The sequence below is a fragment of the Hordeum vulgare genome, chromosome 3H (genome assembly GCF_904849725.1).
Source record: "Hordeum vulgare subsp. vulgare chromosome 3H, MorexV3_pseudomolecules_assembly, whole genome shotgun sequence".
Lineage (NCBI taxonomy): Eukaryota > Viridiplantae > Streptophyta > Magnoliopsida > Poales > Poaceae > Hordeum > Hordeum vulgare.
Genome location: NC_058520.1, coordinates 522,015,057 through 522,034,590, shown reverse-complemented (window position 1 = coordinate 522,034,590; position 19,534 = coordinate 522,015,057).

The window sequence follows — 19,534 nt, the reverse complement described above, 5'->3', positions numbered from 1 at the left end:
AACTTTGTGACTTCTCGAATACTAATAATAATGATTTTATTAGTTCTCCGATTGCTCCTGCCACTAGTGGGGAGTCATACGAAATTAATGCCGCTTTGCTGAATCTTGTTATGAAAGAGCAATTCTCTGGCCTTCCTAGTGAAGATGCCGCATCCCATCTCAATACCTTCATTGAGCTTTGCGACATGAAAAAGAAGAAAGATGTGGATAATGATGTGATTGAATTGAAGCTTTTTCCTTTCTCGTTGCGAGATCGCGCAAAAACTTGGTTTTCGTCTTTGCCCAAAAATAGTATCGATTCTTGGGATAAGTGCAAAGATGCTTATATTTCCAAGTATTTTCCGCCGGCTAAGATCATCTCTCTCCGTAATGATATCATGAATTTCAAGCAACTTGATCATGAACATGTTGCACAATCTTGGGAGAGAATGAAATTAATGATTAGAAATTGTCCCGCTCATGGCTTGAGTCTTTGGATTACTATTCAAATCTTTTACGTTGGCTTGAATTTCGCTTCTAGAAATATCTTGGACTCCGATTCAGGTGGAACATTCATGGAAATCACGTTAGGGGAGGCCACAAAGCTCCTAGCCAATATCATGACGAACTACTCTCAGTGGCACACTGAAAGGTCACCTACTAGTAAGAAGGTACACGCTATAGAAGAAATTAACTCGTTGAGTGCTAAGATGGATGAGTTCATGAATTTGGTTGCTAGTAGAAGTGCTCCTTTAGATCCTAATGATATGCCCTTGTCTTCTTTGATTGAGAGTATCAACGCTAGCTTGGACGTTAATTTTGTTGGTAGGAATAATTTTTGCAACAACAATGCTTTTAGAGGAAACTATGTTCCTATGCCTTTTCCTAGTAACTCCTCTAATAACTTTGGCAACTCCTACAACAATACTCATGGAAATTACAATAGATTACCCTCTGATCTAGAGAGTAATATCAAAGAGTTTATCAACTCGCAAAAGATTTTCAATGCGTCCATAGAGGAAAAACTAGTCAAAATTGATGATTTGGCTAAGAGTGTTGATAGAATGTCTAGTGATATTGATGCTTTGAAAGTTAGATGTGCTCCCCCAAGATCAATATTGATGAAACTTTGAAAGCTATGCGTGTTTCCATGATTGAGAGCAAAGAAAGAACCGCCCAAATTCGTGCTAGACATGAATGGCTTAAAAAGGCGTGTTCTCATGATAAGAATCACAAAGATCTTAAAGTGTTTGGTGTGACTCCCATTGAATCTTTGTTTTCTTGTGACAAACCTAATGATTATGGGGCTGGATATGAATCCACTTTGGTTGAAAAGTGCCCCAATTTTTCGGAGTCCATCTATCTTGATGCTAAAAGCATTGAAAGTGGAGTAGAAGATATTCAAACTTTGAGTGGCAATGAAATTACTACCTTGGATTTCAAGGAATTCAATTACGATAGTTGCTCCTTGATTGAATGCATTTCCTTGATGTAATCCATGTTAAACTCTCCACACGCTTATAGCCAAAACAAGGCCTTTACCGATCATATCGTCGAAGCTATGATAAAATCACTTGAAGAGAAACTTGAATTGGAAGTCTCTATCCCTAGAAAGCTTCATGATGAGTGGGAACCTACTATCAAAATCAAAATCAAAAATTATGAATGAAATGCTTTGTGTGATTTGGGTGCTAGTGTTTCCGCGATTCCAAAGTCTTTATGTGATGTTCTGGGTTTTAATGAGATTGAAGAGTGGTCTCTTAATTTGCATCTTGCGGATTCTACTGTCAAGAAACCCATGGGAAGGATCAATGATGTTCTTATTATTGCAAATAGGAACTATGTACCTGTGGATTTCATTGTGCTTGACATTGATTGCAATCCTACATGCCCTATTATTCTTGGTAGACCTTTCCTAAGGACTATCAGTGCTATCATCGATATGAAGGAAGGGAATATTAGATTTCAATTTCCTTTAAATAAGGGCATGGAGCACTTTCCTAGAAAGAAAATAAGATTGCCTTATGAATCCATGATGAGGGCCACTTATGGTTTGAGCACCAAAGACGACGATACGTGATTCTATCACTTTTATGCCTAGCTAAGGGCGTTAAACAATAGCGCTTGTTGGGAGGCAACCCAATGAATTTATCTTTTTTATTTCTGTTTTGTTGCGTCCACACCATCATAATTCTGTTGTGATTGTGTTTTTTGTCTTTCTTTTTGTGTTTGAGCCAAGGAAAACCTTTATGACTAGTCTTGGTAATGGTTGTTTGATCCTGCTGGAACAAGATAGAAACTTTTTGCTCACGAGATGATTTTTAATTTTTATTCAGAAAGAGCTTTTGAGTTTATTATTTTTGAGGCTGGTTGATATGCCTTTTGCCTAGTCATTCGTAATTTTTCAGAATTTTTGAGGTAACAGAAGTATACGAAGTATACAGATTGCTACAGGGTGGTTTGTTGTTGACAGATTCTGTTTTTGTTGAGTTGGTTGCTTGTTTAGATGAAACTACGGTTAGTATCGGGGGGTACTAGCCTTGGAAAAGTGAGAATACAGTAGCCCAACACCAATATAGATAGAATTCAAGTTTGCTACGGTACGAAAAGAGGTGGTAGTTTATTTTCTTGTGCTAATGTTATCACGAGTTTCTGTTTAAGTTTGGTGTTGTGAAGTTTTCAAGTTTTGGATGATATTCTCATGGACAAAGAGATAGGGAGTGGAAAGAGCTCAATATTGGGGATGCCCAAGGCATCCCAATCCAAATTCAAGGACACCAAAAATCCTAAGCTTGGGGATGCCCCGGGAAGGCATCCCCTCTTTCGTCTTCAATCCATCGGTAAAATTACTTGGAGCTATATTTTTATTCACCACATGATATGTGTTTTTCTTGGAGCGTCCTGTATCGTAGGAGTCTTTTCTTTTTGTTGTGTCACAATCATCATTGCTGCACACCCTTTTGATAGAGAGAGACATGCACTCATCGTGATTTTGCTAGAATGCTCATAGTGCTTCACTTATATCTTCTGAGCTAGATAATTTTGCTCTATGTGCTTCACTTATATCTTTTAGAGCACGGCGGCGCGTGACTTGGTAGTTGGCTTATGCTATGAAAGTAGTCCCAAAGGTGATAGGTACCCAAAGAGGATACAAAAACCTCCATCTTCATGTGCATTGAGTAGAAAGAGAAGTCTTGATTCCTCTCAATTAGTTTTGAGATGTGGATTCGGCAATATTAAGAGTTATGTTAGTAGGGTGTTGTGAATCTAGAAATACTTGTGTTGAAGTTAGTGATTCTGGTAACATGCACGTATGGTGGACCGCTATGTTAGGAATTAGGAGCATAATTGATCTATTGATTGTCATCCTTTGTGTTGAGGTCGGGATCGCGCGATGGTTAACACCTACCAACCCTTCCCCTAGGAGTATGCATTTAGCACTTTGTTTCGATTACTAATAAAAACTTTCACAACAAGTATGTGAGTTCTTCATGACTAATGTGAGTCCATGTTATAGATGCACTTTCACCTTCCACCATTGCTAGCCTCTCTAGTGCCGCGTAACTTTCGCCGGTACACAAACCCACCATATGCCTTCCTCAAAACAGCCACCATACCTACCTACTATGGCATTTTCGTAGCCATTCCGAGATATATTGCCATGCAACTCCCACCGTTCCGTCTCATGACTTGTGCCGTCACTCTCATATTGCCATCGCATGATCGTAAGATAGCTAGCGAGATGTTTCAACGTCATACGCCAAGCTAGATCGTTGCACATCCCGGTACACTGCCGGAGGCATTTCCTATAGAGTCATTTCTAAGCTTTGAGCTGTGAGTAAATAATAGTGTGATGATCATCATTATTAGAGCATTGTCCCATGTGAGGAATAAAAAAAGAGAGGCCAAAGTGCCCAATAAAAAAAAGAGGAGAAAAGAGAAAAAAGAGGCCCAAGAGCCCAAATAAAAAAAGAAGAGAGAAAAAGAGAGAAGGGACAATGCTACTATCTTTTTCCACACTTGTGCTTCGTAATAGCACCATGTTCTTCATGATTGAGAGCCTCTCGTTTCGTCACCACCATATGCTAGTGGGAATCTTCATTATATAACTTGGCTTGTATATTCCAATGATGGGCTTCCTCAAAATTGCCCTAGGTCTTGTGAGCAAGCAAGTTGGATGCACACCCACTAGTTCTATTTTTGAGCTTTCACATACTTATAGCTCTAGTGCATCCTTTGCATGACAATCCCTACTCATTAACATTGATATCTATTAATGGGCATCTCCATAGCCTTTTGATATGCCGAGTCAATGTGACCATCTCCTCCTTTTTGTCTCACAACCACCACCACACTCTATTCCACCTATAGTGCTATATCCATGGTTCACGCTCATGTATTGCGTGATAGTTATAAAAAGTTGGAGAAAGTAAGAGTGCGAAAACAATTACTTGGCCAATACTGGGGTTGTGCATGGTTTACATTAGTTGTGTGAGGATGATGGAGCATAGCCATACTATATGATTTTTTAGGGATAACTTTCCTTGGCCTTGTTATTTTGAATGTTCATGATTACCTTGCTAGTTTGCTTGAAGTATTATTGTTTTCACGTCAATAGCAAACTATTGTTTTGAATCTTACGGATCTGAACATTCATGTCACATGAAAGAAGTTGCAAAGGACAACTATGCTAGGTAGCATTCCTCATCAAAAAATCATTCTTTATCACTTCCCTACTTGAGGACGAGCACGAGTTAAGCTTGGGGATGCTTGATACGTCTCCAACGTATCTATAATTTTTGACGGTTTCATGCTATTATCTTGTCAAACTTTGGATATTTTGTATGCCTTTTATATATTTTTTGGGACTAACTTATTAACTCAGTGCCAAGTGCCACTTCCTGTTTTTTGCATGTTTTTGACCCCTTTCAGAGGAGGATTTTGAACGCAGTCCAAACAGAATGAAACAGCCAAAAACATTTTTTCCGAAACAGAAGAAGATCGGGAAGCCGGAGAATCAGGGCACGGGGCATGGACATACCCCACAAGCCCTCATGGCGCGGCCAGGGGGCCTGCGCCACCCTGGCTTGTGGGCTCCCTGGGCCACCTCTGCCCTAGGTTTTGTGCCTATATATTCCCTAAAATCCTAGAAAAAATCAGGAGATCATGGAAAGTACTTTTCCGCCGCCGCAAGCTTCTGTCTCCGCAAGATCCCATCTGGGGCACGTTCTAGTGCCCTGCCGGAGGGGGGATTCAGACACAGAGGGCTTCTTCATCAAGACCATGACCTCTCCGATGATGCGTGAGTAATTCACCATAGACCTACGGGTCCATAGCTAGTAGCTAGATGACTTCTTCTCTCTCTTAGATCTTCAATACAAAGTTCTCCATGATCTTCATGGAGATCTATCGGATGTAATCTTATTTTGCGGTGTGTTTGTCGAGATCCGATGAATTGTGGATTTATGATCAGATTATCTATGAATCTTATTTGCGTTTCTTCTGATCTCTCTTATGCATGATTTCATATCCTTGTAATTTTCTCCGAGTTGTGGGTTTTGTTTGGCTAACTAGATCTATGATTCTTGCAATGGGAGAAGTGCTTGGTTTTGGGTTCATACTGTGCAGTGACCTCACCCAGTGACAGAAGGGGTAGCGAGGCACGCATCGTGTTGTTGCCATCAAGGGTAAAAAGATGGGGTTTTCATCATTGGTTTGAGATTATCCCTCTACATCATGTCATCTTCCTTAAGGCGTTACTCTGTTCTTCATGAACTCAATACACTAGATGCATGCTAGATAGCGGTCGATGTGTGGAGTAATAGTAGTAGATGCAGAAACTATCGGTCTACTTGTCTCGGACGTGATGCCTATATGTATGATCATTGCCTTAGATATCGTCATGACTTTGCGCGGTTCTATCAATTGCTCGACAGTAATTTGTTCACCCACCGTAATATTTGCTATTTTGAGAGAAGCCTCTAGTGAACACTATGCCCCCGGGTCTACTCCACACCATATTTTCAGCCTTACACTTTTTACTTCGTTGCACTTTCCGCTTTCACATCTCACTTTGCAATTAATCTTGAAGGGATTGGCAACCCCTTTAAAGCGTTGGGTGCAAGCTCTTTGTATTTGTGCAGGTACTCTGGACTTGACGAGATTCTCCTACTGGATTGATACCTTGGTTCTCAAACTGAGGGAAATACTTACTGCTCCTGTGCTGCATCACCCTTTCCTCTTCAAGGGAAAAACCAACGCAAGCCCAGTCTCCGTCAACATGTCAATTTCTGGCGCTGTTGTCTGTTGCCGTAGCAGCGAGCCATTCCAAAGGGCGTGTTACTTGAACAATTACGTGCCCCCTCGATTAGAGAAGATCATTTTACAGAGGAGGCCCCACAGGAAATCGGTCCTGCAAATCCAACTAAAATTGATGTCCCGGTCGTGGTCGACCTCATCCACGAGATGTTGGTCATCACACCCAAATGGACTCAGCCTTATCTAGCTTACTTGCTCCGCCAAGAACTCCCTAAGAACGAAGAGGAAGCCCGCCGAATCATTCGGTAGTCTAAAGCTTTTGATGTTTTGGGAGACAAACTATACAAGAAAAGTATTACACGAGTCAGTCAGAAGTGCATTTCCCCAGTAGTAGGACTGCAAATCCTGCACGAGATTCACTCGGGAACCTGTGGTCATCATGCGTCCTCTCAGACACTGGTGGCCAAGGCCTTCCGAGCGGGTTTTTATTGGCTCCGAGCCAATGAGGCGTCAAGAGATCTGGTCGAGCTATGCGTCGGATGTCAGCTCTATAAAAATCAGTCACACAAGCCTGCATCCGCATTGAAAACGATTCCAATCACCTGGCCACTCGTTGTGTGGGGTCCTCACATGGTCGGCCCTTTAAGTACTGGGTCGAGTGGATTCACCCACCCGCTAGTAGCGATGGATAAGTTCACCAAGTGGATCGAAGCAAAGCCCATCAAAAGTCTAGATTCAGCAACTACCATCAGCTTCATTCGGCAAATTATCATCAGATTCGAAATTCCTCATGATATCATCACCGACAACGGGTACAATTTTGATTCAGACGAGTTCCGCGAGTTCTTCCACTCCCAAGGCACTCGGGTTAATTACGCCTCCATGGCTCACCCGCAGTCGAATGGACAGATAGAGCAAGCGAATGGTATGATACTGCAAGAATTGAAGCCTCGGTTGATGAGGGATCTCAAGTACGCCGCAGGTGCATGGGTAGAAGAACTTCCATCTATCCTATAGGGTATGCGTATGATTCCAAATCGTTCCACCAGGCGTACCCCTTTCTTCATGGTGTATGGACCTGAAGTTCTTCTGCCGAGTGACTTTCGTCACAACTCCCCCCGAGTGGAGCAATACAATGAAGCTGAAGCCAAGGCAGCACGTCATGACAGTCTGGATCTCTTGGAAGAAGAGAGAATTAGCCCTCATTCGGTCCATGTTATATCAGCAAGATTTGAGGCGCCACCATGACAAACAAGTCAGAGGGCGAGCCTTCGAGGAGGGTGACCTGGTCCTCCCGCCGGACCAGCAAAAGCCCCAGAAGTTGGTGCCTCCATGGCAAGGTCCCGTTGCAATCTGCAAGGTCCTACACGATGAAACTTATTGGCTTTAAAACATCAAAAATGAGATAGAAGAGCCCGGGACCTGGAACACGGACCTGCTCCGCAAGTGATATACATACAACATATATCTTTGTTCCTATAACAGTTCCGAATGGTTTGACGAATAAAGTGTTTTCCTTCTTCACCTTTTTTGTCAAACTTCTCACTCCAGCAAAATCTCAGCTCTCTATGATCATGCAAAGCATTATGATGATGGACGAACTAGTCATGTGAAGTGACGATGGCATTTGCATGGCAATATATCTCGGAATGGCTGTGGAAATGCCATGATAGGTAGGTATGGTGGCCATTTTGACGAGGATATAAAAAGGTTTATTTGCAACAGAGTGTGTCATGTCACGGGGTTTGGATGCACGAGCGAAATTTGCAGTGATCCTCAAGGTGAGAACAGGTGATGCACGATACTGAATAGGCTAGCAAATATGAGGAGGTGAGATTGTGTATGTCCATGGTGTCACATTAGTCATGAAGAACTCATATACTTATTTCAAAGTTTTATTAGTTTTATCACAAATCAAAGTACTATTCACATGCCCCGAGGGAGAGGGTTGGTAGGAATTAACCATTGCGCGACTCCGACTCAAAACAACACTAGGATTTCAACGAGGAATAGAAATGCTCACACATCATCACCATGCCCTTTTAATTTTTTAGACGAACAAAAAGTTGAACATCTCTTAATATAGACACCTCTCTGAATTAGTAATCATGCACTCACACCTTTTTCACATCACTACATCAATATTATTAACTCACAATTTCTCTATATGTGCTACATGATGGTTTTAATTATCATGATGGTTTTGATCAAGTATTATGACCCATGAAAATTACCATCACTATTTATCCAGCTCTTAAACAAATTTAAGTGAAGAATGAGAGCAAAATATTTCTATAAAACCTACACGCCACTGTGCTAAAAAAGATACAAGTGAAGTACTAGAGCAACTACTAAGCTCAAAAGATATAAGTGAAGCACATAGAGTATTCTAACAAATTATGATGATGTGGTATCTCTCTAAAATAGGTGTGTCCATCAAACAATGATTGTGACAAACAGAAAGTGAAATCAAACAAAAGCAAACGACGCTCAAAGGAAAATTCATATTATGTGATGAATAAAAATATAAATCCAAGTAACATACCGATGGATTGAGACGAAAAGAGGGGATGCCTTACGGGGCATCCCCAAGCTTAGATGCCTGAGTATTCCTATAATATTACCTTGGGGTGCCTCGGGCATCCTGATACGTCTACGTCGTATCTACTTTTCCGAACTATTTTACCCTTGTTTTGGACTCTAATTTGCATGATTTGAATGGAACTAACCCGGACTAACGCTGTTTTCAGCAGAATTGCCATGGTGTTGTTTTTGCGCAGAAATAAAAGTTCTCAGAATGACCTGAAAATTTACGGAGAATTTTTCTGGAATTTATGAAAAATATTGGCGCAAGAATCACGGAGGATGTGGAGCGTGGAGCCCACAAGCCCACCAGGCGCGGGCCGCGCCTGGCAGGCTTGTGGAGCCCACGACGCTCCACCGCCTCCAAATCCAGCTCTATTTAGTCCGTCTTGCTCGGAAAAAAAATCAAAGAGAAGAGTTCATCGCGTTTTATGATACGGAGGCGCCGCCACCTCCTGTTCTTCATCTGAAGGGCAGATCTGGAGTCCGCTCTGGGCTCCGGAGTGGGGAGATCGTCGCCATCGTCATCATCAACCTTCCTTCATCGCCAATTCCATGATGCCCTTCACCGTTCGTGAGTAATCTCATCGTAGGCTTGCTGGACGGTGATGGGTTGGATGAGATCTATCATGTAACTGTTGCATGATGAATCACATCCGGCATAATCATCCATCGCCGATCCAATGCCTACGAGTCTTTTACTACTGGTCCTTGCTACGTTACTTTGTCGCTACTGCTGTCACTGCTACTGTTGTTACTTTGCTGCTACTGGTTACTGTTGCTATTGCTGCTATCATACTACCTTGCTACTGATACTTTGCTGCAGATACTAAATCTTTCAGGTGTGGTTGAATTGACAACTCAACTGCTAATGCTTGAGAATATTCTTTGGCTTCCCCTTGAGTCGAATCAATAAATTTGGGTTGAATACTCTACCCTCGAAAACTGTTGCGATCCCCTATACTTGTGGGTTATCAAGACTATTTTCTGGCGCCGTTGTTGGGGAAGCATAGCTATATTCTATGAGTCACTTGGGATTTTCATCTGTTGTTCGCTATGAGGAATCCGATAGATCCAAGAACTAAAGTCTTGCCCTCAACTACGAGGACAGGTAAGGAAATGCCATCTAGCTCTGCACTTGATTCACCTTCAGTTATGAGTAAGTTTGCGACATCACCTCCTGCTAGAAATCTTGTTATGTCGCCTGTGCTTGATGATGCTACTTCTGCTACCCATGATGGTTATGATGATGCTATGCTTGATACTGCTTTGCCTGATGATGCTATGCTTGATACTTCTTTGCCACTAGGTGCATTCCTTGATGCACAAATTGCTAGAGTTGCTGCTAGATGTGATGATACTTCTGAAACTGCTGATACTATTGAAGTAGAACCTGCTATTTTGCCTGCTAGAACTAGCTCTCCTAGAAACAAATTGCCTGATATGCCTGAGTGTTATGTTATGGAGGGAGAGATAGCTGAGGATTTTCTTGCGTGTAAGGATATCTATGATGTTGAGAAATTACTGCGCAAGTGGAAAGAAAAATCTCTGAACGCTAGGATGAAATACGACCCGAAGTTTGCTACTTCGCCTATCTTTGTGACCGATAAGGATTATGAATTCTCTGTCGACCCTGAGTTAATCACTCTGGTCGAATCTGATCCTTTTCATGGTTATGAGTCTGAAACGGTTATATCCCATCTTACCAAACTGCACGATATAGCCACCCTATTCACGAGTGAGGAAAGGAGCCGCTACTACTATATCCTTAAGCTGTTTCATTTCTCGCTAAAGGGTGATCCTAAGACCTGGTTCACTTCTCTTGCTCCTGGTTGTGTGCGTAGCCCCCAGGATATGATCTACTACTTCTCTGAAAAATATTTCCCTGCCCATAAGAAGCAAGCTGCCTTGCAGGAAATATACAACTTTGCTCAAGCTGAAGAAGAGAGTCTCCCACAAGCTTGGGGGAGGCTTATCCAGCTACTAAATGCTTTGCCTGATCACCCTCTTGAGAAGAACGAAATACTTGATATCTTCTATAATGGACTTACCGATGCTTCTAGAGACCACCTAGATAGTTGTGCGGGTTGTGTTTTTAGGGAACGAACCATAGAACAAGCTGAGATTCTATTGAATAACATCTTGTGCAATGAGAATGCTTGGACTATTCCCGAACCACCTCCTAAGACAACTCCGAAGAAAAGAGGTATTCTATTCCTCGGTCCTGAAGATATACAAGAAGCTAAGAAATATATGCGAGAGAAAGGCATTAAATCTGAAGATGTCAAAAATCTACCACCTATCGAAGAGATCCATGGTCTTGATAACCCGATATAGGTAGTAGAAGTAAATTCTCTGCGTAGGTTTATGAGAGTGATATTCCTTTTGATAAACCTGCTAGCTTATGCCTGGATGAATTTGATAACTTTGTTGCCAAACAACAAAGTTTCAATGATTATGTTAGTAGACATTTGGAACATAATGCTCGTATGCTTAGTCATTTAAGTGCTTGTGTGGACAGAAACGTCAATGATCTTAAGCTCTTGAGTAAACATGCCTCTATGGTTACCACTCAGGTAGAACAAGTACTTAAAGCTCAAAATGACTTGCTCAATGAGTTGAATGGCAATTCTGTCAGAGTCGTCACTAGAGGCGGTAGAATGACCCAGGAACCTTTGTATCGTGAGGGTCATCCGAAGAGAATTGAACAAGATTCTCAAGGAGTTAGCACTATGCACCTAGTCATCCTAGAAAGAAGAAGAAAGATGATAGGAACTTGCACGCTAGCAACCCTGTTGCTACTAAACCTGAGAGTCCAAACGATGTCTCTATCTCTGATGCCGAAACACAAGCTAGTGATGAACATGAGCCTAATGATGATATCAATAGTGATGTTCATGTTGATGCTCAACCTAGCAGTGATAAGGATGTGGAGATTGAACCTGTTGATCTTGGTAACCCACAACCTAAGAATAGAAGATACGATAAGAATGACTTCACTGCTAGGAAACATGGTAAAGAAAGGGAACCATGGGTATAGAAACCCATGCCCTTTCCTCCCAAACCATCCAAGAAAAAGGATGATGAGGATTTTGAGCGATTTGTTGAAATGATTAGACGTGTCTTTCTGCAAATGCGTTTGAGAGATATGCTCAAAATGTCTCTGTATGCTAAGTACATGAAATATATTGTGACTAATAAGAGGAGGATACCTGAGGTTGAGATTTCCACCATGCTTGCTAATTATACCTTCAAGGGTGGAACTCCTAAGAAACTAGGTGATCCCGGTGTGCCCACTATACCTTGCTCCATTAAAGGCAACTACGTTAGAACTGCTTTATGAGACCTTGGAGCCGGTGTTAGTGTTATGCCTCTCTCTCTCTTTATCGTAGGCTTGAACTGGATAAGTTGACACCCAATGAAATCTCTCTGCAAATGGCCGACAAATCAACTGCTTTCCCTATCGGCATTTGCGAGGATGTGCCTGTTGTGGTTGCAAACGTCACCATCTTAACAGACTTTGTTATCTTGGATATTCCCGAGGATGATGCCATGGCGATCATCCTCGGAAGACCCTTTTTAAACACTGCAGGGGCTGTTATAGATTGCAACAAAGGCAATGTCACTTTCCATGTCAATGGTAATGAGCATACGGTGCACTTTCTGAAGAAATAATATCGAGTACATTGCATCAATGCTATCGAAAAAACTTCATCGGTTCTTACTGGGAGCTTTGAATGCCCTATTCCTCCTGTTAAGATGAAGTATGATTTGCTTGTTGGGGAGATACACATCCCCATTGAGGTAACATAGTGACTAATCGAAAATTCTCCGTCTTCTTTTGCGATTCGAAAAAGTTTGTCAAAGAGACTTGATCAACCTCATTGACGGATTTCTTTCGATGACCATGAGATGGATGAATCGAGGAGTCACAAACCTCTGTTCCAAGCTTTCACCTTCGGTTGCTTAGAAGAAAAATGATAGATTTAGTTTAGTTTTCCCTGTTTTCTATTTTAGCGTCCCGTAGAAAAGTACCCCGAAAATAAAAGTTCTCCGAACGTCCTGAAAATCAAGTATGATTTTTTCTGGAATTTTTGAAAAACACTGAGACGAAGAGCTAGTCTGGGGGCTGCACTAGTGGGCCACAAGCCTTGGAGGCGCGTGCACCCCCCTGGCCGCGCCTACCTGGCTTGTGGGGCCCACGTACACCCCCTCCACTCATTCTAGCTCCCATCTGCTTCTCCTACCTCCAGAAAAAATCGTTTCGTAGCTCAAACTCGTGTTCTTGCTCTTCTTGCTAGGATTTTCTATCTCCATGCTCAAAGCACCATTCTCCGAAATGTTTTGGGGAAATTACTCCTTGGTAAGTGACTCCTCCATTGGTCCAATTAGTTTTTGCTCTAGTGCCTTATACTTCGCGTATTTTTGCTGCCTTGGTGACCCTGTTCTTGAGCTTTGCATGCTAATTTTAGCTGGTCCCAAATAGTTTTGATGCGTAATATGGCCTCTAGGCACTTGTTGGAGTAGTTGCTACGAGTTTAGTTGAGCCTTGTTCACTTTTCCTTAGAGTCACTAAAAATTTCAGAAATTTTCAGAGATAGAAAAGGGAAAAGATGAGGAGGTTCTTAAGAGGCTCTTCAAGCCGTGACCCCAAGGATGATGGAAGCGAGAAGAAGCCCAAGTATCCAGTCCCTTGAGTCGTAGAAGTTCGAGCGTCCGAGTGGCCAAGCGATGTGTTCTTACATGCCGCCAGACTTTATGAGGACTTTTATCACTTGGTGGAGAACGCAGGCCTTACCGCCTTCGTTGAAGATAAGTGTCCGCAATACCTCCTCCTCACTAATATCTTCGTACAAAGCTTTAACTTCTATCTGAGGAAGAATCCTCCTATGGTTGAGTTCAAACTTTATGATATCCCCCAGCGCATGTCACTCCAGGATTTTTGCAACGTTTGCAAATTACCTCACGTTGGGGATATTCGTGAACCTCGTCCACGGGACTTGGAGGCTTTCATCGATACAATTGTTGTAGGAGAGGAGAGATGAGTGTCTTGCGCTAGAGCTGCTAGCATTCATTTTCCCGTGCTTCGGTACTTCTCATTATTTGTGGGAAAATGTTTGATTGGCCGTGGGAAAGCTGGGTCACTTAGTTCCCCAGATCTTGCGGTCTTGCGCGAAGCCCTTTATAATGATAAAACTTATAAATTGGGCGCTATAGTAGCTCAACGGTTGAACATGAACCGTTCTAATGGCGTTGTCTATGGAGGTATCTATGCTACTCGTCTTGCTAGACACTTTGAGATACCTATTAGACTGGACGAGGAAGAAGAGATTCTTCTTCCTAAGAGATATCTAGATTATGATAGCATGGTTCTCAATGACTTTCTTGATAGCAATATAAATAGAAGGATGATTTATAACCTGGTATTTAGTCAGGGTACTCGTGTGACTATTACTTTGTCTGCTCCTTCTTTGTTCAATCTTCATGCAGGCAGGTACATTATTATGCCCTCGGACATCTACGCATATTGGGGCTTGGCCCAACCACAGGTGCTCGTGCCCAAGCCACCAGTCGAGCATCAGACACTAGTTTATCAGTAGGAGCCAGAGGAGTTCACACAGCAGTGGCATCCTTAGTCCACTCAGGAGTACCCCGGAGCTGGTTATTTCCCTCCGTGGGAGTAGACAAACTTAGGCCAAAAGCCTAAGCTTGGGGGAGTACGTGTTTCTCACCGACTTTACATTCTTGCTTATGCTTTCACTTTGTTCGTCGGTGTTCACACTTTGCCACTGTATCATCCATGCTAGTTTACTTTCTTTTTTTCATTTTCTTTTTGTGTGTTTTTCTAGTTTGAGAAAACCCAAAAATATTTTCTTTTTCTTCTTTTGCTTGTTGGGGGCTTTCCTGTGTAAATAGTTTTATTTTTCTTTGGGTCAAGGTAGAAGACCATGGTTACAATGTTTAGTGGCTCTCGCATGCATACCTGTTTAGCTGTCAAAGAGCCATATTACTTCGTCTTCTCCTTTGTGTTTGCCTGCAGATTCCAGCTTTAGTCCAATGCACGAGCACTCTTATTATTGTTCACATCGTTCGGTCGTGCAAGTGAAACGCAATAATGACGATATATGCTGAAGTGACTGAGCCTGGAAAAGCTGGTATGAACTCGATCTATTTTGTTTTTGTAAATATGACTAGCTCACTGTTCCTAGTTCAGCTTTGTTGTGACAGAAACATGTTTGCAATGACAATTTAGAGATCATAGTTTCTGATGCCATGCTTAATTAGCTAGGAGCTTATAATGGTTTGTCTTGGATGCCAACAGGAATTTTGAGATGACTATGATGTAGTATGATAGGATGATATCCTCCTTTGAATGATTCAAGTGGCTTGACTTGGCGCATGTTCACACATGTAGTTGAAACAAAATCAACATAGCCTCTATGATATTCATGTTCATGGTGATTTATGTCCTACTCATGCTTGCATTCAATGTTAGTTAATCTCAATGCATTTTGATGACTGTTGTCGCTCTCTAGTTGGTCGCTTCCCAGTCTTTTGCTAGCCTTCACTTGTACTAAGTGGGAATACTGCTTGTGCATCCACTTCCATAAACCCAAAGTTGTTCCATATGAGTCCACCAGACCTACCTATATGCGGTATCTACCTGCCGTTCCAAGTAAATTTGCATGTGCCACTCTCTAAACCTTCAAGAAATAATCTGTTTTGCATGCCCGAACCGCTCATGTGGTGACAGGGGGCTATCAGTATCTTCCATGCTAGGCGTGTTATCCTCGATATGTGTTTATTCACTATCATTCACGAGAAAGGGGCCAGTAATTGGAATGCCCAGTTCCATGCTCAAATCGAAAAGATAATTGCAAACAAAACTCCCCCTGGATTGATGTTGGTATGGACGGCACCCGAGGATTCGGCTAGTCGTGGAGTGTTATTGATTGGTGGTGGGGGAGTCAAAACTTTACTTTTCTGTTTGGGAACCGCCTATAGCATGAGTAGCGTGGAAGATGTTGAGAACTCTTAGTCATTGCGTTGACAATGAAAGCATGCCACCAAAATTATTATCTCTCTTTTCAAAGCTTGAGCTCTGGCACCTCTACAAATCAACGCTTCCCTCTACGAAGGGCCTGTCTATTTATGTTCCTGTTGAGTCATCCTCTTCTTATAAAAGCACCAATTAGAGAGCACCTCTATCATTTTTATGCTTTGCTTTTAACTGTGTTGAGTATGACTGTGACTGGATCTTCTTTGCCATGAATTACAATGTTTAGTCAACCCTTGGTCTTTGAAGATGCTCTGCAGTTATCTTTTGCGGTGTCAGAAAAAGCTAGCGAGATATCATCTGTTCGTACTGCTTCATGATTGTTTTGATTGGAGTGTTGACGTTTGATACTTATTATTATTTGCTTGCTAGTTGATTATGCCATTGATATGAGTTTACCGTGGGACCTAGATGTCATTTGCTTATGTGATTTGCTTGTGATCTTGCTGAAACTTTGGATATGAGTTAGACAAAGTTGCATCAACAAGATCAAACAGAGTTCGTCAAAGTTTTTCTTTTGTCTCTTTCAGTTTGTCAACTGAATTGCTTGAGGACAAGCAATGCTTTAAGCTTGGGGGAGTTGATACGTCTCTGTCGTATCTACTTTTCCGAACTCTTTTGCCCTTGCTTTGGACTCTAATTTGCATGATTTGAATGGAACTAACCCGGACTAACGTTGTTTTCAGCAGAATTGCCATGGTATTGTTTTTGCATAGAAATAAAAGTTCTTGGAATGACCTGAAAATTTATGGAGAATTTTTCTGCAATTTATGAAAAATACTGGCGCAAGAATCGGTGGAGGATGTGGAGCGTGGAGCCCACAAGCCCACCAGGCGCGGGCCCCCCTGGACACGCCTAGCAGGCTTGTGGAGCCCACGACGCTCCACCACCTCCATATACAGCTCTATTTCGTCCGTCTCGCCCGGAAAAAAAAATCAAAGAGAAGAGTTCATCACATTTTACGATACGGAGGAGCCGCCACCTCGTGTTCTTCATCTGGAGGGCAGATCTGGAGTCCGTTCTGGGCTCCGGAGAGGGGAGATCGTCGCCATCGTCATCATCAACCTTCCTTCATCGCCAATTCCATGATGCTCTTCATTGTTCGTAAGTAATCTCATCGTAGGCTTGCTGGACGGTGATGGGTTGGATGAGATCTATCATGTAATTGAGTTAGTTTTGACGGGGATTGATCCCTAGTATCCACTATGTTCTAGGATTGATGTTGCTACTACTTTTCCATGCTTAATGCTTGTCACTAGGGCCCGAGTGCCATGATTTCAGATCTGAACCTATTATGTTGTCGCCAATATATGTGTGTTTTAGATCCTATCTTGCAAGTTGTAGTCACCTACTATGTGTTATGACCCGGCAACCCCGGAGTGACAATAGCCGGAACCACTCCCGGAGATGACCATAGTATGAGGAGTTCATGTATTCACCAAGTGTTAATGCGTTGGTCCGGTTCTTTATTAAAAGGAGAACCTTAATATCCCGTAGTTTCCATTAGGACCCCGCTGCCACGGGAGGGATGGACAATAGATGTCATGCAAGTTCTTTTCCCTAAGCACGTATGACTACATACGGAATACATGCCTACATATGTTGACGAACGGGAGCTAGTTACTTATCTCTCCGTGTTATAACTGTTGCATGATGAATCACATCCGACATAATCATCCATCACCGATCCAATGCATATGAGTCTTTTACTACTGGTCCTTGCTATGTTACTTTGCCGCTACTGCTATCACTGCTACTACTGTTACTTTGCTGCTACTGGTTACTGTTGCTACTGCTGCTATCATACTATCTTGCTACTGATACTTTGCTGCAGATACTAAATCTTTCAGGTGTGGTTGAATTGACAACTCAACTGGTAATACTTGAGAATATTCTTTGGCTTCCCCTTGAGTCGAATCAATAAATTTGGGTTGAATACTCTACCCTTGAAAACTGTTGCGATCCCCTATACTTGTGGGTTATCACATCCCCAAGCTTAGGATTTTGCTGCTCCAAAATCATTTGTCCATCGGGATAATACCCAAAACTTGAAAACTTCAACCACACAAAACTCAACAAAACTTCATGAGATCCCTTAGTATAAGCAACATAACAAATACTTTCAAGTGTTCTTATAAGTTTATTATTATTTTATTCTGTCATAGTGTACTGTATACTAACTCCTCCATGGCTTATACCCCCGATAGAATCCATAGCATCATCAAAAAAAGAAAACTACGCAAGCAAAAAACAGAATCTGACTGAAACAGAACAGTGTGAAGTAATCTGTAATGAACTTGTACTTTTTTAACTCCAAAAATTCTGAAACATTAGGAGGACCTGAGGAATTTTTATAGAAACAATGTGTAAAACATTCAGCTTGAAAATACATTCCAGTAAAATCAACGAAATTCTGCACTGGAGGACAAACTTTCTGTTTTTGCACCGTATCAATTCTACTCATCATGCAAATCATCCCAAAGGATTTACTTGGGACAAAAACTAATTAAAACATAAAACACAATAAGTACAGAGGAAATAATCATGTTATAAAAAACTAACAGAAAGTAAAAAAGCAAAAATAAAGATAACTATTGGGTTGCCTCCCAACAAGCGTTGTTGTTTTACGCCCCTAGCTAGGCATATTGCATAGTTTCAAGTGTTGTCATATTTGTCATCAAGCTCCTTAATAATAAAACCATGGATAATAGGAGCAAGAGGAGGCTTGATAATAGGATCATTTATCATGTCTATGAAGTTGGGATGAACACTAATCGTTTTGAGATCTTCGTTTCTTTTGGTACGAGGTGTACTAATGCTCTTTGGAACGTATATGAACTTGGGAGTTTTATCTCAAGAAGTACTAGCATTAGTTTTAGATGGTGTAAATGCAGAACCTACTTTGTCAATCACCTCCTCCATTTTATCAATTCTCCTCAAACCTTTTTCTACCTTCTCATCAATAATAGTATCATTTTCCATTAAGGTTTTCAAAGTCATTGCTACACATGACCCAAGTTGAGTAATATGATTATGCTATTTTTTATCTAACTCCTCGATTGGTTCATGCATAACCATTTTCCTTTCAATAGCATCAAGTCTTTGCATAACATGTTCCAAGGTTAAATTAGTTTCATTAATGATAATGGGTGGTGTTCCAACAAGATTTCAATGGCATTATAGGCGTCCAAAGTGTGACACATTAAGAAATTACCACCGGTGATGGTGTCAAGGACAAACCTATACCAAGTTGTCACACCAACATTATGGAGTGCTGCGGCAACAAAAGTCGTTCCCTGGCGCGTAGGAATTCTTCTTGTTACTTCTCTGGTTTGCGTCGGTTTTTCCCTTGAAGAGGAAAGGGTGATGCAGCACAGGAGCAGTAAGTATTTCCCTCAGTTTGAGAACCAAGGTATCGAACCAAAAGGAGGGCCTCGTCAAGTCCAAAGTACGTGCGCAAAAACAAACAAGCTTTCACCCAACGCTTCAAAAGGGTTGTCAATCCCTTCAAGATTGTTTGCAAAGTGAGATCTGAAGGCGGAAAGTGCAACGAAGTAAAAAGTGTAAGACTGAAAATATGGTGCGGAGTAGACCCTCGGGGCCATAGTTTTCACTAGAGGCTTCTCTCAAAATAGCAAGTATCACGATGGGTGAACA